This window comes from Macaca mulatta, chromosome 11, assembly GCF_049350105.2.
Source record: "Macaca mulatta isolate MMU2019108-1 chromosome 11, T2T-MMU8v2.0, whole genome shotgun sequence".
Taxonomy (NCBI): domain Eukaryota; kingdom Metazoa; phylum Chordata; class Mammalia; order Primates; family Cercopithecidae; genus Macaca; species Macaca mulatta.
The window spans coordinates 86150846-86173054 of record NC_133416.1 but is presented as its reverse complement, the minus strand read 5'-3'; the positions used below and the strand labels follow the sequence as shown (position 1 = coordinate 86173054).

The 22209-nt window shown below is 34.8% G+C and overlaps 1 protein-coding gene across 2 annotated transcripts in view; it reads right to left on the bottom strand.

The window, feature by feature from the left end:
* Positions 1 to 22209, bottom strand: part of SYT1 (synaptotagmin 1) — a 594417-nt gene that overhangs the window by 478773 nt on the left and 93435 nt on the right. For both annotated transcript variants that reach the window (XM_001084620.4, XM_015152348.3), the window contains exon 2: positions 2068 to 2200. The gene's annotated coding sequence lies outside the window, so the exon portion shown is untranslated. The remainder of the gene's footprint in view (positions 1 to 2067; positions 2201 to 22209) is intronic.

Below are 22209 nucleotides of genomic sequence, written 5' to 3'. Positions count from 1 at the left end.
TTATTATATACTTTAATATGTAAAGTATATAACAACAAAAAGATATGTTGAAATTCTTTAAAAAGTGGTGTTTATTATATACTTAAATATATACAAAATATTGAATATAGACTTGTTATTTACAAAGCTTTGTAAAACTAAAGATTCAAATATGAAAATATGAATGAATTATACAAATTATAAATGTAATACCTTTTACCATTATAAATATTATTCATTATTTGGCAACTTGGAAAATGCTTTTAAATAACAGACATCCATATCCTTAATTAACACTAAATATTAAAAATTTTAATTTAAAATATTTAAGACTGATATTAAAGGCAAAATAAACAACCTAGAATGCTTTGTGCGGCAAGTAATGAAAACATGTAGAAAAATTTAAAATCCAAATTTAACTTGATTTTGGTGTTTTTATTTTTATTATCAGTTATACATCTAGTTTTACAATGCCTTTCTATCAGTTGTTTCCTTGCCCTCATTTTGTAGAGCAGTGGTTATTACACGTTGGAGTACATTATAATCACCTAATATGTATATTTTAAATGCTGGTCCTAGGGCCTACTCTCAAAGATTCTGACTTAAGTCTGGCATGGGACCCAGAACATATATTTTTGTAGGTTGGTTTTAGACCACATTTTGAGATGTTTCTCAAAATAGTTGTAGGACAGAAGATGAAAATGTTCCTAAAAGACATTAATGTAGAAGAGAACAAAATGGAAATATTTTCAGATCTGTATGGTAAGAATCATACTGCAAGGGTATTAGGCACCTGCCCTTCATTGTAAAATGATTAAAATATCCAATGTAAATTAGTACTGTGGCAATTATTTCCTAGAAAACTAAAGTACTATAAATACTGGGTATATGCATTTCCAGAACCACTTTGTTTAAGAAGAAATCCATGTAAAGAAATAGTGATAACTTGAAAAAAATGTTTCCACAATAACAACTGTGATCCTACTCTGTGCTATCTTACTGTAAGAGATAGGAGAAAGTTCTAGTACTGAAATAATTTATTCCTAAAAGGTGAAGAACATTATGATTCAGTATAGTATAAGCCTATAGATACATCTATTTAATAAGTAGGTTAGTTTAATAGGAATATATAGTCGGTATGTTTCTATGTATTTTTGTATTGGTGATCCACTGTAGCAAACTTCCTCAGGAAAAAGAAAAAGTGTAAGATATAAGTAGTAAAATAGAGTCTTAGAGCTTCACACTGTAGCATTATTTCTCCTGTATACAGTGGAAGTAATGTGAAAGGTTATTCTGTAGAAATCCAAACTTCAGTAGCATGGGACTCCAAATAAAGATCATGAGATAATCTAATCACCTAACATTTACTTCATAGAATTGTGTGTATGTCTAATAAAAGTGTGTTAGAAATGACTTAGACCAAAGGAGTAATTTCATTGGTTAATGAAGAGTCTAAGAATGATAATTGAATTTGACGGAATTCATTAGTGAAGACATTCAGACAGATACTTTACAACCCCAATTATATACTCTAACATATGTAATAGTCACAGTGTGATATATGTACTTCACTGTTGAATTAGCCATATAGGAAAGAATGAGAGACAGCATGGTACAAAGAAACATCAGTCTGAGACAAATTCTGCTCTCCCCTCTTGCCCCTCACCCAAGACTCGTGCTAAAATATCATCTCTGCAGCAGGTCGCAAAAGCACAGAGGCAGATGCCATGGCATATTCTTTTAGAATGCAAGGCTGCTCAAGATCATCTACAGATAATGAACCATGACAGCTTTGGATTTGATAGAGTAAAAAATGACAGTGGGAGAAAGCAAACATGTTTTCCAAGGAGCCAGTGTGCCACCAGCGAAACTGGCATTTCAAAAACATTAATAATAGTAATAATTTCAGAAGATGTGACAAATACTAATTTCCCCTTAATATCACAAAAACTTTTAAAGAGATACAGTTCTTCAATCTTCGACACAAGTACTACCCCCCTGCCCCACCGCCACATATAAAAAGATACGGATGGATAACGGAGGTTGATCATCAACAAAATGTGTCAGAAATTTGTTTTTTCCAAATACCTTAATCAGACGGTTTCAGTGCAATTTCCAGGAATGAGGGAGTAGACAAATGAGCAGTCTTCCAATCTGAGTCCAGGCGTTTGTTCAAGCTCTTGCTAGTTCTTGCTAGCTCTTGCTAGTTGTCCTGTTTTCCCTTGAGAGAGAGAGAATAATAGAAAGAATCTGTGAAAATGCTAGCCTGCAACTCTGCACATTGACTGGGTATAGACGAGACTTCTGCTTATGCAGCCCATTCATTACTCACGTCCTGCTCTAGCTTCCTCAATTCCTGGTTGTGCTGGGTGCTCCAGGCTAAGAACCAATAGTTATGAATCATGCTGACATTTAAAAAAAAACTAGAAGAATAAACATTTCAAAAGAGCAACTTTTTCATATTATTCTGACATCTCCTGCTCAATGGCATTGGTCTATAGAGGAGAAATAGCCTGTGCTGCCACAGAAGGCACCCAGTGGAATTACCAACAGCAGGGAATTATCTAAGCAATTCACACTTTGTTTTGCTAACAAGACTCCATGTTAGGATACTGGAGTGCTATCCTTTTCTGGCAATGTTCCCCTACCTTTTCAGAATTATTGAAAAGCTAACTGAGTCTATTTTGATTTGTGAATCTCTTTGTGAGCAACAGCAGCTGCAGCAGTGCTAATAAAAAGGAAAGACATTGCTATTTACCTAGGAAGAACTTTGAAATACTGCACATACAAAAGCATTTGAGTGGTAGGGAAGCTCGATCAAATACTTTAATATTCCCTTCCTTCCTCAATTTCTTTGCCCTTTTGGGCTCCCTTCCTCTCTCCTTTCTTTTACATTTTTTTCTCTTCTTTTTTCCCCATTCTTCCTTTTTAAAAATTTTTTTTGTTCTCTTTAATGCACTCCCTATTGCATTTATCTACTTTTTTTTATATAAAACTGCAAAAAAATTTGCCCCATATTTCTACTGTCTTATATTTGATGGTTGAAAGTAATAATTTTAGAATATGGAATCTCAAAAACACTGAGTTATAAAGTAGCATAATTCTTTCACAGATATAAAAACATAGGTAGACAGAATTCACATTATCAGCTGAATCCTGTAGACCAATTAAGAATTGAGGCTTTGCATAGTAGAACATATATTAAAATCATATTGTATACCACTAGTTTATAAAATATGTCATTTGTCAATTGAAATAAATAAATTTAAAAAAAATTTAGGTTTTGTCGATTCCAGTGACTCCAATACAAATCACATCATTCTGCTGTCTTTACAGTTCAGTTTTCAACTCTCCAGAGGAAGCTGACATGGCAACACTCTGTTATATGAAGATTTGAATTTTCCTACTACAAGATAAATGAATACATAATCCCCTACAGCTTTTATTATATTCTGAATAGAATTTTATATTTCCTCTGCAGTTATTAAATGATTCTCTTTGCCAACCAGTGGATTGGAATCATTCTGGCATAAATCCATATAGAAAAACAAGGGAATTTACAGGGTTTGGGAAAACTTAAGTCCTTAGTTTAAAGGAACAGATTCTTCACAAGAGAGTTTTATTCCCTGAGTGGCTTCTGAGCAACATTTTGCCCGGCTGATACAGACAAGAAATAGTTGACTCCAGCTCAGGCTGCTTTTAATACTTCTTTACTACCTGTGATTTGTTTAATGAATATTAATCATCTATTTAAAACTTTTTTTTTTCTTTTTGGCCAGGTCGTGGGGATAAAAAAGAGAAAAGACAAGTTCCTGCCTCTAAAAAAGTTGGGGTGACACATATGGAAATAAAATATTTTTATAAATTGGTAAGTGTCATGGTGTAAATTTGGGATATGCTAGTCAGTGAGGAAAGATCCTTCCCATCCTCAAAAATAATTCTAATTTCTCACTCTAAAAACACAGAAAACATCACCAACACTGTGTGTCTGCCTTCTATGTGTATGTCCTTTAGAATACCGAGCATGAGGTGATTAAACAATAATGCCCTGAGCTATTGGTATCTGGGATTATTTAATGGTTTTACCCATTTGAGATTTTTCATAATTAGATTTTTTTAAACAATGATTCCAAGCATAAAGTGGCTTCCCCTCAACTCTCTGAAAGTGTTTGAAACCTTTCTCCCATGGCTACAAGTTCCAGAAAGTATCTTATTCCTCAGAGGGAATGGCCACCAGAATCAGATTCCACGTTAGAGAAAATGCATGAGTTAGTAATACATACCCATTCTAGAAGCCAAATAGCAAAGATTAAAAACCATCTGTCATTGGGACTATGAGCTTACAAGCAAGCACAGCAGCCTTCCAACAGAGTCTGGGGCAAGAGCCCCATAGATTTAAAAAACACAGATTAAATAACACAGATTCAACTAGAATCATTTTCTCAGTCCCATGGTTTAAAGGATATTACCAGCTCCCACAAGAACCCACTTTGCCAAGTGTTGCATAAAAGTACACATTGTAAATTGAAGACACTTTTGATGAAATTTATTCTTTAATTCTCTCAGGAACAATTTTCTAAATGCCTACTCTATGCCAGGCAGGGTGCAAAGCAGTGAAAGTACACTGGCCAAGGAGAGAAACAACTGCCTCCTCTCACCTCATCCCACAGAACTTGCAATCTGAGGAGGGGTATTTGATAAATACACAGAGTATAACATAAGTGTTTACATAATTTAAATAGTAATAAGTTCCCAAAGGACAGGTAAAGACTCTTGAAGAGTGAAAACAGGGGAACCTCATGGAGACTTGGCTTCCATGCAGAAATCACACTTAGGTATTAAAAAGTGAGCAGGAGTTAGTTGGGTTTGGGGGTGGGGTGGGATGAGGGAGGTGGGGACTGAGCCCAACATGGGAACGATATGTGTGAGAAGACCTAAGGCAGGGAGGAACTTTATATGTTTGACAGATTTAAAAAAATAAAAAGTTACTATGGCTTGAATATAGTGAGTTTAGAGAAACACGGAGGATGACGAAGCTGGAGGCGGGCATGGGTCAGTTTGTGCTGAGGGGTCTATGTGAGGGGGGTCATGAGAAGCCTCTGGAGGATCTAATTTCTTTAGTCACTCTTTGAAGAATGGATTGAGGTGGAGGCAGGAATGAAGAGGGGTAGGAGATAAGATTTATCATGATTAAAAAAAAATTCTTGTACCTATTCTCAGGAGTAACTATTATATTGGTTTAAAACATAATTTTTGGAAGACCTGATATTTAGTAGATTGATCTGTTTTCTTAATTTATAAGTAACGCTATCTTTTTCTTCATAGTACTGATCATTATCTAACATAGCTATGCACCAAATAATAAAATTTCAGTTAATGATGATGGTCTCATAAGCTTATCATACCATATTTTTACTGTACTATGTTTCAATACACCAACACCATTATGTTACAATTGTCTACAGTATTCAGTGCAGTAACATGTTGTACTGGTTTGGAGCTTAGGAGCAATAGGCTATACCATCTAACTGACATGTGTAGTTAGCCTATATCATCTAGGTTTGTGTAAATACACTCTATGATGTTCACCCAATGACAAAATGCCTAATGATGCATTTCTCAGAACAAGTCCCTGTCATTAAGTAAGACATGACTGCACATGCTTTTTCTCTCTACTATAGTTGCTTTGAAAATCTACAAGAATTAATTTTTTTTCAGTTTGGTTTTTGCTGCATGTCTAGGATGTAGAACATCACTTGACATAGAACAGTAGTAGCTCAGTAAATACATCTTGAATGAGTAAACAAATGTATTGTTTTGAAAATTGTCTCCAAGATATTAGGAATTATTTAGTGCTAATGTTCTTGTAAAGTTACTTTTATACAAGGTCAACTTGGGTAGTAAGTTGGAGCATATGAGATAAATAAAATATGTTCCTGGTTATTGGTCATTGAAAACATTCTTTAGGTTGATTCCATACATTGGCTATGAATACTGCAAATGTAGGGGAATGGAGATACCCCTTCGACATATCGTTTTCATTTTCTTTGGATATATACCCAGTAATGGGATTGCTGGATCATAAGGTAGTTTTATTTCTAATTTTTTGAGAAGCCTCCATAGAATGGTGGTTATCAGGGCCTGGGGTGGTTGGAGGTTGGGCTGGGGAGATGATGGCCAAAGGACACAAAATTTCAGTTACAAGGAATAAGTACAGGAGATCTACTGTACAACATGGTGACTGTAGTTAGTAATATGAGGTAGTCATAAAAATACTAAGAGAGGATGTAAAGTGTTCTTACCACAAAAATGGTAATTACATGAGGTAATGCATATGTTAATTAGCTAGTGTTAGTCATTTCACAATGTACACAGACTTCAAACATCATGTTGTGTATGTAAATACATACAATTTTTCCTGTGAATTAAAAAATAAAGTTAAAAGAAACAGTCATTAGAATTGTTGTAGCTTATTAAAAAGGTGTAAATAAAACCTGATTGGGCAAAGCAAATTGATGAAAAATAGAAGGTAAAGAGGCTAATGGGAAAGCAAAATACATTTATCCTAACTAACATATTTCTCTGAGACCTTAAGTTTGATTATCGTAGAGTAAGATTCAATTATTTTAAGCACATTCTCTTGATGTTAACATCAAATTCTGAATCCTTTAGTTATTATCAATTTAGAGATAAATGCAGATAGTGGACTCTCTGGCACCCTTTATTTCTTAGGGAGACTAGTGGGAATATAACTTAAGCCAAATGTATGTATTTTACACTTACCAATATTATATTGTTATGGCATAGAAATAAGTTCATAAAAATTCAAAAGTGAAAGAAAAAAATCGAATGAGTTAGGAATATTAATAGATTTTTCACAGTGAAGTGTTTCTTAATTTATCAATTATTTTCTCCTAATGAACATATGTGTCATAAATTTCACTGGATTAGATATAAATTGGTTTAATATACCAACTTAAATAATTTAGAGAAATGTGCCTCATATATATATGTTTCTGCTAAGAAAAGCTGCCAAGTTATTTGCTTATTGCAACCTTAATTTTAACTTACGTGTTCATTTTTTCCCATACTGTAATTTTTAAAAGTCTAATCTGAATATTATTTTAATATGGAAAATTAACTTTATCGTAGTCAATGTAGGTTAAAAGATTCAGTGAACCTTGGCAAAGAAAATATAAATGATTAGTTTATGATGCATTACCTTAGGTTTTTGACCTTATGTATAAGCAAATCACAGATGGTATACCAGTTAATTACCTGAGACATGAATATTTAAGGAATAATTACACTGAAATGTTCTTTGTGGCAAGATATCTTACATGATATTTACATAAGAAGAATCTCGGTTTAAAAGGGCAAAGGCAGCAAATGGGGGAGAAAATATAAGAGCGAGGCTTTCACCTACACCATTCAAGTGTTTGTTCTTAGTTTAAGAAATAATTTACAATTAAATAATTACAAATTGGGCCGGGCGCGGTGGCTCAAGCCTGTAATCCCAGCACTTTGGGAGGCCGAGGCGGGCGGATCACAAGGTCAGGAGATCAAGACCACAGTGAAACCCCGTCTCTACTAAAAATACAAAAAATTAGCCGGGCGCGGTGGCGGGCGCCTGTAGTCCCCGCTACTCAGGAGGCTGAGGCCGGAGAATGGCGTGAACCCGGGAGGCGGAGCTTGCAGTGAGCCGAGATCGCGCCACTGCACTCCAGCCTGGGCGACAGCATGAGACTCCGTCTCAAAAAAAAAAAAAAAATAATAATTACAAATTGTATTAAAAACAGAATGTAAAACAGACATTAAGATTATGTATTTCTTCATTTAATTACCCATTAATAGGAACTTTAATTCCTAGAAGTCTGCAAATCTCCTGAAATATTTTTTAAATTTATATATGTTTACGCATTTTCACCAGACTCTTAAAAGGGGTCAATGATTCCCTTCCTTGAAAACAGTGTTCAGAAGTTGAATTTACTTGCCCAAAGTCTCACAGCTTATTAGCAGCATAGGTGAAGTATTATTCATATCTATTGATTCTCAGTCTAGTCAGTGAAAAGTGCCCTTTTCATTATACATTGCCTCTGCTATAATATATAGTCCAAGTCAAGCCATCGTAAGACTTTATTTGCCTCCTGAATCATAAAGTTAAAATAGCACAAAATACTTAGAAAAATGTTTCAGCTTCATTATTAAAAGTAAAATTTGTTTGTTTTTTTTATCAAAAATGTTGGGAAAAACTGTTTACCATATTATTCAATGTGAAATGAAAGACACAAGAAACTTTATATAATTTTTCTTTGTGAATTGTTCAGAAAAGTGAATTTGAAAAGCTTAGCTCTCTTGTCTGATTTAATCCATGGAAAAATGCATCTACTCTCATTTTTTTTTTATTATTTCTAAAATCTCAACACAGACTATGCTGTGAATTTTAACAACCTGTTTTTGTTCAACTGAATTGCCTTCACTTTCTCTAGTCCTTAGTGAGAAAAGATGAATGTATTTCTTTTATCTTTTGTAAATTTATTTTTCAAATTTGATTTCAAAATTGTTCAAAAGAAGTTTGGACACCTTTATAAGATAAATTTGGTTAAGAAATGAATCTAGTCTAGAGATTTGCTAAAAGTAGTCATCATGACAGAAAATTTTTAACACACATGATCTATTGAACAGTGAAGAATGTATATTGGTTACTAGATGATGAATAGCAGCAATAATAGAAACAGGTGACCACTGTGGGAATTTAGGCAAACTCTGGTCTGAAGTGCAGGAAAAATCTTTGGGAGAATAAATTTGGGAAAAGCAAAAAAGCACGAAAAATCTCTCTCCCTCACTATAGACATACGTGTACACACACACACACACACACACACACTCACACTTTAGGAAACTAAAGTCAGAGTAACTGTCAGTCACAAGCCTCCATTTAACAATAATTCTTGGATTATTGAACAAGCCAAGAAATTAAATAATTGAACAAGCCAAGAAATTAAAAGTTTACTCTGCACAGGATTCAGTTGCTCCAAGCACAGCAGACTTTCTGACATGTGTGACTGGAGAGGGGAGCTAAAAAGAGCAATACTTTGCAGGCAAGTTTTAGAAATCTAGAAAAAGGAGACTTTAGAACCAGAAGAACATTGACATGTTCTTAGAATATTTTTAGTTTCTTGTTTCAAAAGGTGTCTTTTAATAAGTTTTTCTATGAAGCATAATTAATAATATTTATGCTATTTAATATATTTAAACTTTTAAATAGTTTGAAACATTTATATTATTATATATAATTATTATCATTTTACTACAAAGTCCATTTAAGAAACAATGAATGGAATCTTATATGAAAATAATCTTTTGAGTGATGTTTACAGTAAATGAGTAATCTTTTAAAAATTGTCAATTTCAAAAAAAATTAATTGATTTATTAAAAGTCAGTAGTTCTTGGTTGTCATTGGCTTCTTTTTTCAGACAGTTTTGAGTTCAAATCTAGGCTCTAGCACCTCCTAGTTATAATTCTTTTTCTTTCTTTCTTTTTTTTTTTTTTTGAGACATAGTCTCACTCTGTTGCCCAGGCTGGATGGAGTGCAGTGGCGTGATCTCAACTCACTACAACCTCCACCTCCTAGGTTCAAGCAATTCTCCTGCCTCAGCCTCCCGAGTAGCTGGGATCATAAGTGTGCATCACCACACCCTGCTAACCCTTTTTGTATTTTTTTTTCCTTTAGTAGAGATGGAGTTTCACCATGTTGGCCAGGCTGATCTCGAGCTCTTGACCTCAGGTGATCCGCCCACCTAGCTATAATTCTTTATTTAATCATCTAGAAAACGAACTAAAACAACGGGTATAATAGTAAATCTCCAACATTGCTGTTATGAGGATTGGGTAATTAATCCAATTAAAATGTGTAGCACATAATAAGTCATATTGGGTTTATTTTTTGGTTGAGAATCTTGGGTAATTAAGTTACTCAATGATGTCTTTGATCTGCAAGCCTCAGATTTATAGTGTATTTGCTAAAGGCTAGTGGTAGTGGATTATTTATCACATCTTTGCTATCCTCTGAAGAAGATAATAGGAATATCACGATTATGTACTTTTCTCAAGGTCACACTTACAGGAAGTTGAGCTGAGATTTGAACCCTGGCTATCACGCTTCAAGCCCTTACTCTTAAATACGTTTCTGTCATTTTTTTTCTGTGTATTGTCGCAAGACAAGTGCACCTAGTTAAATTGACTCATGTTTATAATACTACTGAGTTAGTCCAGGATGTAAAATGAAACTAATATACTGATAACCTTTTACAATTTAGGCAACTGTCTTTACCCATTCTATTCAAACTTAAGATGCCTAAAACTAAAACCAATTCCCATAACCTTGTTTTCTTTCTTTCTCATTTGGTCCTGTGTTCATTAATTCACTTTAAGTAGGGTTTATTGGAGGTTTGCAATGGGCCAGGCCCACAAAAACAAATGACAATATCTTTAGTCATTAATGCCACATGAGGTCATCTTTGACTTTTTCCTCTCTTTCTGTAATCAGGCACTAGTCGATCAATTCTTTCTTCTATGTCTCTAGCAGCAACTCACCTTTTTTCTCAATTTCCATCATTAATACATTGAGTGGACTGACTGAGATCTTTATCACATTATACTTAGATACTGTAACAAACTCCTGAATATCTTCTACTTCCCCTTCATCCTAAACACCAGTTTCAGATTAATTTTCCTAATATACTTGAGTACATAACCATTCCCATTATTAGGAAAGAAAGTACTAGTAGAAAGAGCAATAGACATTGAATCCTGGGCCATTACTTGGAATTTTTCTCCCTGAAGACAATCTTGATAGTCTGCCAAGGCATTTTCTATAATGTACCCAGTGAAAATGCAATACTCAAAATGCAAGGCTGATAAAGCATGTCACCTCCCCATTTAAAATCTTCAGTGGCTCACCTTTGCTCTCATGATAGCTTATGTTTATAATGCCCTTTATTTCCTGGGTCCTGCTGACTTCTCCTACTTCATCTCACCACACTCCGCTCATTATATCACAGTCAAATCAAGTTTCTGGAATAAGTCATGTTACTCCTTCCAATGCAAGCTACTCCTTCCAATCCAAGCTACTCCTTTGGATCCCAACTTGACTTATTCCTCTCCTGATCCCCTGCTATGGTCCATAAAGGCTCTGCTGGCCTTATTTACCATTCTCTGTCCTCCTCAAACTGCTCTTGCCACATTGGTCATTCCTGAAGCCCAACCAAGATGTGTTTTTATCCAGGGCTTTGCATTTGATCTTCCCTCCACATCCTCTGGATGTTAACCTGGCTTATTCTTTTATTTATGCCAGTCTTTTTTCCAAATGACACCTTTGTAGAGAAGTCTTTCATTGTCATTGTACCTTTATCTTAGTCAGTCATTCCTCAGTATATCCATTGGGGATTGGTTCCAGGACCCCCTGTAGATACTAAAATATTTGGCTATTCAAGTCCCTGATATAAAATGCTGTAGTATTTGAATATAACATATCTTCCAGTATACTTTATCTCTAGATTACTTATAATACCTAATACAATATAAATGCCATATACAAAGTTGTTAGACTCTATTGTTCAGGAAATAGAACATGAAAAAGTCTCTACATGTTCAAATTCTAAAAAATATATTTTTGATCTATGATTGGTTGAATCCAAGGATGTTGCACCTGTGGATACAGAAGGATGACTGCATATACATTTTCTTTTTTTTTTTTTTTTTTTTTTTGAGACGGAGTCTCGCTCTGTCGCCCAGGCTGGAGTGCAGTGGCGCGATCTCGGCTCACTGCAAGCTCCGCCTCCCGGGTTCACGCCATTCTCCTGCCTCAGCCTCCTGAGTAGCTGGGACTACAGGCGCCCACAACCGCGCCCGGCTAATTTTTTGTATTTTTAGTAGAGACGGGGTTTCACCGTGGTCTCGATCTCCTGACCTTGTGATCCGCCCGCCTCGGCCCCCCAAAGTGCTGGGATTACAGGCGTGAGCCACCGCGCCCGGCCTATATTTTCTTTATAACACTTATCATGACATGTTTATAGAATTTGTTTACTTGTTCATTTGTTTATTTTCTCTCTTTCATACAATGCATGAGGGCGGGCACTTTGTCTTATTCACACACATGATACCAGCATGTTGGACAGTATATGGCCCGTATGAGTAACATATATATATTTGTTGAGTGAATGGATTTTTCATGCCTGAGCATAGATATTATGTCTGCTAAAATATTACTGAACCCTACTTTGGCATGGTCCCTCTAAAGTCTGGGTTAATTAGGCTTGATTGCTGAAGTACACTCTGCACTATGCCTGCCCCAGATTGGGACGTGCTCAATAATCATTTGTTGAACTAATGGATACAGTGGAGATCCTTTTAGGTTCTGTTTTATTCTCAAGATTCAGAGTAAATTAAGAGATGTATGAGTTACTCTTTTTAAATGTGTTTTAAATTTACAGGGAACACTTGAAATTCACAGATGAACTTTCAATGAAATAGTGTAGAATATACATCCTCTCAAATGCATTTCATCTTGTTCCCTTGGGCGTTGCTCATAAAATATTTTGTCTACATATTTCAGAGATTCCAAAGTTTCCTTTTGGGGGTGATGGGAGCTAAAGAGGCGTATGAATCTTTATAAGAATGTGATGATGCTTCCAATAAAAGTACATGTACATTCAGTATATTGCTTATGCTTGCAGATCAAAAACAACCTAATAGACTCCTAATCCTTGATTTTGGGTTAAGAATCCTTTGCTACATTTTTCTCAATTGCTGTTCCCTACTAGTTCACAAGTATGTTCAATTTTCTCCATACTGAGTCAAAATACTAATTCCACACTGCATCCTATTTAACCATATACACATCTTTTTACTATTTACAATTAAATTTTCATAGTAAATTTTTATGCATTTACTTCCATATATAGATATGTAATCTTTAGTTATCCAGGTTCCCCATTTCATCCTACTAAAGTCATCATAAAAGTCCTAGTTGTCAAATCCCATACCTCATTCTCAATTCTGAACTTCTCTACATTGTTAATATTGTTGAGCTTCTCTTCACTCTTTGTTTCAAAATTTGTGTTCCGTGTCAATGCACACACATTTTGATTTTTCTAGTTTTGTGTTCTACTTCAGTGTATTTTTCTGCTTACTCTTCCTTTATCATATCTGTGTTTAATTTCCCCCAAGTTTTTATCCTCAGCACTTTCCTATTTCTATAATCTTCTGTGTACTCCAATTACTGCTGTGCTGTATATCTTTGCAGACTCAAATTTCCCACTGATGGCTACCTGCTCATAGATGGCTTGCTGGTATATTAAACCCACAAACCTCAAATGAAATGTCATATGCTTCTCTCACAGCTTTCTAATTTTGTGTTTCCTAGTCCAGTATCTGATAAGAAAACTTGAATTCATCTTTGACTCCTCCTAATTTCCACTCTCACATCTGATTGTCACATACTATTGATTCTTCCAGTGAAATGCCCCTGGTATTCCTTTTCCTTCTATTCTGTCAGTCCACTGACAAATTCAGGCCATTATCATGTTATTGCCTATATGTGCTTTAGCTTCGTAACTGATGTCTTGCCTTTAATATCCTGCCACTTCAATCCAAGCTCCACATTGCTCTGCCCTCTAGCCTTGCTCTCTCAATACTAGCAGAGCACTTTATGTTGCTATTAAAGGACTTACTTTATCCTTTCCCATACTACAGTTGATTGTATATATGTCAGCTTTTGCCGTCAGATTATTAATTCCTCAGGGGCACAAATGATATCTTAGTCTTTTTCATCTCCTCCATATTGTTACCTTGCCAGTTATGTACTTAATAAATATTTGTTAAATTGAGTATAAGATGTGTGGGTAAAAACAATTCAGAAAATATGTCATCATTGTGGTAGGCTGACTGAGATGCGATCCTCTACTCTGACATAAGGAAATAAAATAATGCTGTTGCCTTCAACAGTTTAAGCTCAAATATTATCTAATATTTTATAGATCTCTGGTATTTAGTTTTTGAAAAACAGATTGTTAAAAACTGTAACACATTGGAAAAATTAAAGAGAGTTTAGAAGCATATATTGACTTTACATGTAACTCAGAAATCGACAATGATTTCTCTTGAACTTGCCTATTTTTGGCAAGAAAATGCTTTTATGAATATTAACGTTTTGGTATGCTTTATATGTATCTGTAGGATACAGAAGGAATAAGTACTTTCTCCAACATCATATCAAAAGGATGTAGTGTGAAATTAACACACATTCCTGAGTTTTTGAATAATGCTCCTGGGTTCAGGTTGAGGCACTGTAAGTAAATAGGTGACATCTCATCAATGTTTTTATTCTGACTTATCTGATATAAGTGATATAGCAGAAATGTTTGACATACATCTTTTGAAATGCTAAAAATGTGAAGAAGGAAACTACTCTCTGTAGTTTGCCAGGCAAAATGGCTCGGCAAGTTGGTGTAGTAGATTTAAGTAAGTCATTAGAATTAAATGGACTTGTAATTGAATTGTGACTTTAATATACACTGGCCTAGAGAAAATTGTTCAATTTCTTGGGTTTTCACTTCTTTAAAATGATGATAAGGGTACCAATCTTAGAGTTAAGAGGATAAAATGGGATGATATATGACAAATAAATGATTCAGGTATGTAAATGTGTAATGTTCAGCAAATGTTGGTCCCTTCCCACTACCCTGTCAAAAAAACAGAAAATAGAGTTAAAAAAATGTGAATTATGAATTGTCGTTTATATTTGTGTATTCAATTTTTTTCTTTTCTTTTCTTTTTTTTTTTTTTTTTTTGAGACAGTGTCTCACTCTATCATCCAAGCTGGAATACAGTGGCGTGGTCTTGGCTCACTACAACCTCTGCCACCCAGGTTCAAGCGATTCTCCTGCCTCAGCCTCCTGAGTAGCTCAGATTACACGCACCTGCCACCGTGCACAGCTAATTTTTGTATTTTTAGTAGAGACGGGGTTTCACCATCTTGCTCAGGCTGGTCTTGAACTCCTGACCTCATGATCCGCCCACCTCAGCCTCCCAAAGTGCTGGGATTACAGGTGTGAGCCACTGCACCAGGCCTATTCAAGAATATTTTTGATGATTTACTAGGTTCCAGGCAACATGAGATATCTGATGGGAGAGTATCACATGATGGTGATGGGGCCTGGAGACCGATCTTGGCTCAAGTGTCAGCTCTGGGACTTATTAACTATGTGATTGTTGACAAGTGGCTGAGCCCCATTAAACCACTGTTTCTCACCTGTGAAAACCCTCAAAAAGTTGCTTCCTTCGAACACCAGTTAAAGTAATATTTGATTTACTAGGTTATAACTGCGAAGACTGTAAATATTAGTACTCGATGTAGATTTGAGGGGAACACATGTATTTGATTTGGACTAAATATCATATATTTGAAATGCCCATAGGAAAACCAAGCACAAATATCCAGTAGGAAGCTGGGAACAGAGGATTAAAGACTATATGCTCCAGGAGAGCAGAGGTTTTGCATCACTTGCTTAATATTATTCTTCTGTGCTCACAGCAGCTGCCCAATCTCTCTATATATAATGACAACTAGCATCTTCATAAACTGGAAAGGAAAAATGACATCTCTTAAAGGCCTAAAACATCCCACAATATTTAATTCATATTATTTAAGAAACAGATCAGACAACAAATATAGATTTTCAGTATGGTGAGGAACTTACAAATAGAGGAAGATTAAAATGAATATAAAATTTTGAATGATTTACATTTACAAATTTTACAAAGCTTAGAAATAAGGTTAGGAATAATTTCTCATTGTCAGATTGGGTCTATTTTTATGTAGTGTGCATATAATACATCACTTTCCTCAGTGGCATATCAGAATATATTTGCATTACTAATAGTTAATAATAAAATATTATTATTTACATCAGTGTTTTACAGTTTTATGGAATTCTAAACTCTTCACATTTATTTGACCACAACAACCTTGTTATATATAAAAGTAAAGTTCAGAGGTTGTATCTTTCTTTCTTTTTGCTCTTCTAAGAGGAGAAGAAAAGTTATCAGCATTTGGGGCTTAAATGTTTTTTCTTTCAAAAGAATTATTTTTGTCTCAGTTACTCACGCTAAACAACCAAGGCTGCTGTGAGAGGAGACTGAGACAGTTGCAGGGGATTAAGGTCATAACACGTACAGGAATTCTTTTACTTTATTTTTTAACTTTATTATCTTTGTATGACTATAGTTTTATAACATCTTTAGAGCACAAATAGTAAAATAGTTTATGCCATAAGCAGCATATTCACTATTTCAATTGTGACTATTCACTGTAGTTTTGACATATGCAGTCATTCCATTTTCAGTGAGTTAAGTTTTGGGCCTTATCTCAAATCTTCCAGAATTCTAAAGACAGTATGTGTTATCCTCCCCTGCTTAATGCATTAACCCTAAATTTTAAAAGAAAATAGTAGCACATAAAGGACTTTTTTTCTCTGTTACCCTGCTAAGAATCTTTTAAAAATTCAGATACATGATTATGAAATACAAGAAAGGGAAGCTTTAAGTTGGGTTTTGACATAATTCTAATATAAAACTAACTCAAATAGACAGAAAACTACTAATGAAAACTTTTCAAATTACCCTTTATTCCAGAGTCTCTGAGAAAATACACATTCAATTAATTATTCATTCATCTTTTTTTCATTCATCCTACATATATTTATGGGACTTACTCTGTGCCAGCCTTTGTGTTGAGATCTAAATTATGATTAAAAATTAGTTGGCTGGGGCCTGGATGGGAGAGTGTTCTAGGAGGATGATTCAGAATGCACAAAGGTTCCTCTGAAATGAGTGAGCATGTGCTGGGGACAGCTGAAGCACAGAAAGCAAAGTGAGAGTGGACCAGTAGCCCACTGTATGCATACACGACATTTAAAAAATGTATTCATCTGTCGATGGACATTTAGGCTATTTCCACATCTTGGCTATTGTGAATATTGCTGCTATGACTATGGGAGTGTTAATGTCTCTTTGGCATCCTGATTTAATTCTTTTGATTAAATCCCAGAAGTGATATTACTGAATCATATGATAGTACTACTCTTAATTTTTTGAGGAGCCTCCTCTTGCTTTTTTAGCAGCTGCACCCTTTTTCCATTTTCACCAAGAGCATAGAAGGGTTTCAATTTCTCCACAACCTTGCCAGCATCTGTTTGCTGTTTCGTTTTGTTTTGTTTTGCTTTTGTTTTGTTAGTGGCTGTCCTAACAGGTGTGAGGTGATATCGCGTGGTTTTGATTTGCATTTTCCTGACGATTTGTGATGTTGAGCATCTTTTCATATATTTGCTGGCTATATACATGTCTTCTTTAAAGAAATGTCTGATCAGGTATTTAGGTCATTTTTAAATTGTGTTGTCAGTGTGTTTCTTTGTTATTGATTTGTAGGAGTTCCTACCTTGAAAATTTACCCATCATTATCTATGGTTTGCAAACATTTTCTCCCATTCTGTAGGTAGCCTTTTCGCACCATTGTTTCCTTTACTGTGCAGAAGCTTTGTAGCTAAATGTAGTCACATTTGCCATTTTTGCTTTTGTTGCCTGTAATTTTATTTTCATACTCGTGAAATCATTGCAAAGACCAATGTCATGCTGTTTTTCCCTATGTTTATTTTAGGAATACAGATAAATGGATAAGAAAATGTCATATATATATATGTGATTAAATATTATTCAGCCTTCAAGGAGAAGGAATTCCTATAATATACAACAACATGAATGACACTTGAGGATATTACACTAAGTGAAACAAGACAGTCACAGAAGGTCAAATACTTCATGGTTCTCATTTATGAGACAGGTAAAATAGTCAAACTCATAGAATAAAAAATGGAATGGTGGTTGCCCGAGACTATGGGCAAGGGAAACTGGGGAGTTGTTCAACTGGTATGAAGTTTCAGTTTATGAAGATGAATTAATTCTAGAGATACTGTGTTAACTGTTCTTACCACAATAAAATGAAAAAGGAAGTCATTAAAAATTGTTAAGCCAAGTTGGCAGTTCTACTTCAGTTCTACTGAATTTTTGAAACATCATTTTGACTGTGGCATGGTGAGTAGATTTCAGGGAAACAAAGATGGACAAGTTAAGCTACACAATTTTTTCTTTCCAATTCTGATTAATCAAATTCCTTGTTCCTATGAGCCACATTATTAAAATGTAATTTAAATGACAGCTTGGGTTTAGGATATCCTATAGAGATTAGGAATGAGAATACACAAAGGCCAACCTCTCTCTCTCTCTCCACCACACAAGATGCAAATGCATACACCTCACATACATGTACTCATTCAATTGGTCCAATCTCTTTACAGATTTACCCACTTGGTTGATGTAATTAGATCATAAACATTGAGATAGTTTTCTGGTACTGATGTCCAATATTTATTGATCATTAGGCTATTCAGGATAAGTTTGCACAAGAGAAAAGCAAAGGTACGTGACCTATGAAGTGATGATATTATTAATTATAAGACTCAAAAAAAGAATGCTATTGAGTGATCGCTGTGTACCAAGCAGTGGTCAAAATACTTTACCTCGTATTAAGTTATTTAGTGTTGGTAACAATCATATTAGATAGTTCCTATATATGTTTGCTCCATTATATACCCAACCTCATTGAGATAATTCCCTAAGTTAGCTGAGTGACCCAAACTTCTGTGTAGACTCTCTGTGTCAGCACAGTCCAAAACACTGAAGTAAGCAAACCTAAACTAACTCAAACCAAGCCAAAGTAAAACAACAACAACAACAAAAACAAGAGAAGAAACCTATAAAACAACAAACAACATAATCCAATACATTCGTCTCGATACAGTTTAGTTACATAGAATTATGTGACATTAAAAAAATTGTAAGAATATTATAATATTACCCTTTATCTTTGTTTGGTTCTTAGTAACTTATGAGTCAAAAAGGTGTCACTATGAAGTTGCTAAAGTATAATACCAGCTACTTAGTAAAAGATCACGTCCATTTGCCAAAATATGACATATCAAGCAGAAAAGAAAAAGATACCATGTTCAACAATTATTCCAGTTCAATTATACAGCTTACATCTTCTAGAAGGATGGTCATTTTCTCTTTACTAAGAGCCCTTCTGCCTAAATAGTTTCAAGTTGCCATTAGTAATGCCTAAGAATTGCTCATTATTAAGCAATGTATCCTATGACTACCTTCTCATGTTTATATGCCATACTGCTTGAGACACAGAGAAATACCAACCTACTATAGGAGACATAGTTACAAAGATAAAATCTTCTACAAAGACAAAGAGGTATGACCAATTTTCATGAAGACAGGAAAGCAGTCAATTGGTTCAATATGAACTTGGTCACAGAAATCTGGCATCACTAGAATTTAAGAGGGTAAGAACTATTTAAAGTGTGAAGTGTGCTGGGAGCCGTGGCTCGTGCCTATAGTCCCAGTAGTTTAGGAGACTGAGGTGAGAGGATCACGTTGGGCCAGGAGTTCAAGACCAGCTTGGGCAACACAATAAGATCATGTCTCTACAAAATACAAATTCAAAAAATTAGCCAGGGAGTAGGTGGGGCATACCTGTAGTCCCAGCTACTCTGGAGGCTGAGGTAGGAAGTGATCCCAAGAGTTGGAGGCTGCAGTGAACTCTGATCACACTACTGCACTCCAGGCTGCATGATAAAGTGAGAACTTTCTTCTAAAAAACAAATTTTCTTAAAAAAAAAAAAAAGCTTGAAGTAGTAAACTTAAGAAAACAGCAACCAAAAAAATACTCAATCTTCAATACAATGGGCATTTTGAGTACAGAAATAAACTACTTCAGAAAGGTAGAACGAATATATATGTGTTTTTGAAGAAAACTTTAGAAAATTAATGGATGACAGAGCCATATTGGGCTATATAAAACAATTCTGATAGCTTTATATTGCTTTCCACCTCTACCGTATGTTTCAGAATGCCAACATGTGAACACAGACCACTGGGCTAATAGATATTCTTGCAATTCGAGTATAAATTAATATTTTAGTTCTACAGGAAAAAAATATCGTAGGTCCTTCTTTAAAACTTCTAGCTAGGTTAAGTTTTTTCACTTGAAAACTTTCAAAAGTGTTCCATATTCCAGGTGACATCTCCCAGAAGTCATCTCTAACCATACTGATTTAAGTGAGAATCCTTCCCGGGTACCTGCAGATCCTGCAACCCCCTTCATAACATGACAGTGATGGTGCCGCTCTGTACTTGGTCCTCTTCAAGAGCCTGGGATGTCCCAGAGCAGGGGGCATACAAAAACATTTGTCTGTGACACTTAGCTCCAACTCTTGGGAAACTTAGGGAGAAAGTCTGAGTCAGAAAAGTGTTTCTATTTTCCAAATTTTAAACGTATTTACTTATTCACTCAAGAAATGAGTACTGAATGTGCAAGTCACCATATTGCCAGATTGCTGTATGTATTTAAATTGTGGCAGAAAAATGTGACCAAAAAATTCCTGAAATCCAAGTCATTACTTGAAGTGCTTATCTAGAGGAAATCTCAAAAGGCTAATGGTTAGAAAGAAGTCTACCTAAAAGAGTGGGTTCAAACGGGGTTAAAACAAAAACCAGCAAAACTTCCAGAAAAACATATGAGTGGTAAAGTGGCCATTTTAATTAAATTTCTTCACTAATGTATTGACTATCAGACTTAAAATTTTAAAAAAATTAAAAATATATAAATTTTGAAACTTTGAATGTATGTGACATTTTAAGACAGTTCTGGAATGCAGGTTTTCCTAACTTTGGCTTTGTATCAATTTTAAGATCACCAGTAGTGTTTATTTGTTTACTGACACCTGTAGTTCAAACTCTTTATATCCACAATTCTCCAGAAACCAAATTGCTTCATATGGCCTTTCTGATCACAGCGTAACACTCAAATGCACTTACAGCTCCAAAGACATAAAAACATTTACCCTGTTATCTCACTTTTCCACCGAGTTCCTCCCTGGCTTACATAGCTGGCATTGCAACTGCGTTTTTATTAATTTCAGACAGGGAAGAACTCAGCAGCCTTCTCTGACAGGCACACATTCTTAAGAAGCCCTGACAGCTGTTGTTTGTAATAAGGGCTAGAACCTCTATGTTTGATTTATTCTTCCTTTTTAGGCGTCTCTTGCTAGAATTGTCCAACAGAATAATGGATATCTCTGGTGAAGTTCACCCTCATTTACATTTTATGGTAGCAGTGCCAATTAATAAACAATGTTTTTGTGATATCAGATGTGTACAAAAGAATTAAAGAACAAATTTGAAGCAAAATGAAATCAGTATTTTTATGTAAAGTAGCTTTTAAATTACAAATTTTAAAATAAGATAATCTCAGTAACTCTAAACAAACATCTTAAGCTATTATATTTGCAGTTACCTATAATTTTATTCTAAATGTATTTAGAAACATATATATTTAGTTAAAAAAATTTCTTCTAGCTGATTCAACACTTTGGAACATCTCCCAAGTTTCTCTCAATACAGCATGCATACATATATTATCTATATACATGCTTTTTTTTTTTAAGGTTTTAGTCTTTTATTTCATAACAACAACTGTGAAGTAAGCAGGTAGCTAAATTTGCACATTCCAGCTTAGGTAGCTTCTCAAATTCCCAGAAGTTATCTAGGCATTCAAGTTAAATTCAGCTGAATGCAAATGGGCTTCCCTTATGCTGTATTTTTATAGCTTTTTATCAGTTTGTATATATTGACAGCTTTCTATCAGTTTGCAGAAAAGTAACTAGATGAATTGACTTAATAATTTGCTGAAAATGAAAGAATGAAGTTTGAGTTAGCATATTATGAGAATATTTACGTATGAAATCATTTCACATGTCATAAAAACATTAGACTCATAAGCCCTCTAAATATTTTTCTCAGATACTATACAGGTCTTGAAAGTTTTCCACATTTGCACAAATGATCCAAAATGAGATTAAGCATAGTGTGGTTTCCTTTATTTCAAATTACAGCTGCAAATAATAAAACTCAATCACCATAAACAATAATGCATAGGTTTTCGTTTTGTTTTGTTTTTGTTGTTTTTTCTTCTTGAGACGGAGTTTTGCTTTCGCTGCCCTGGCTGGAGTGCAGTGGTGCAATCTTGGCTCACTGCAACCTCTGCC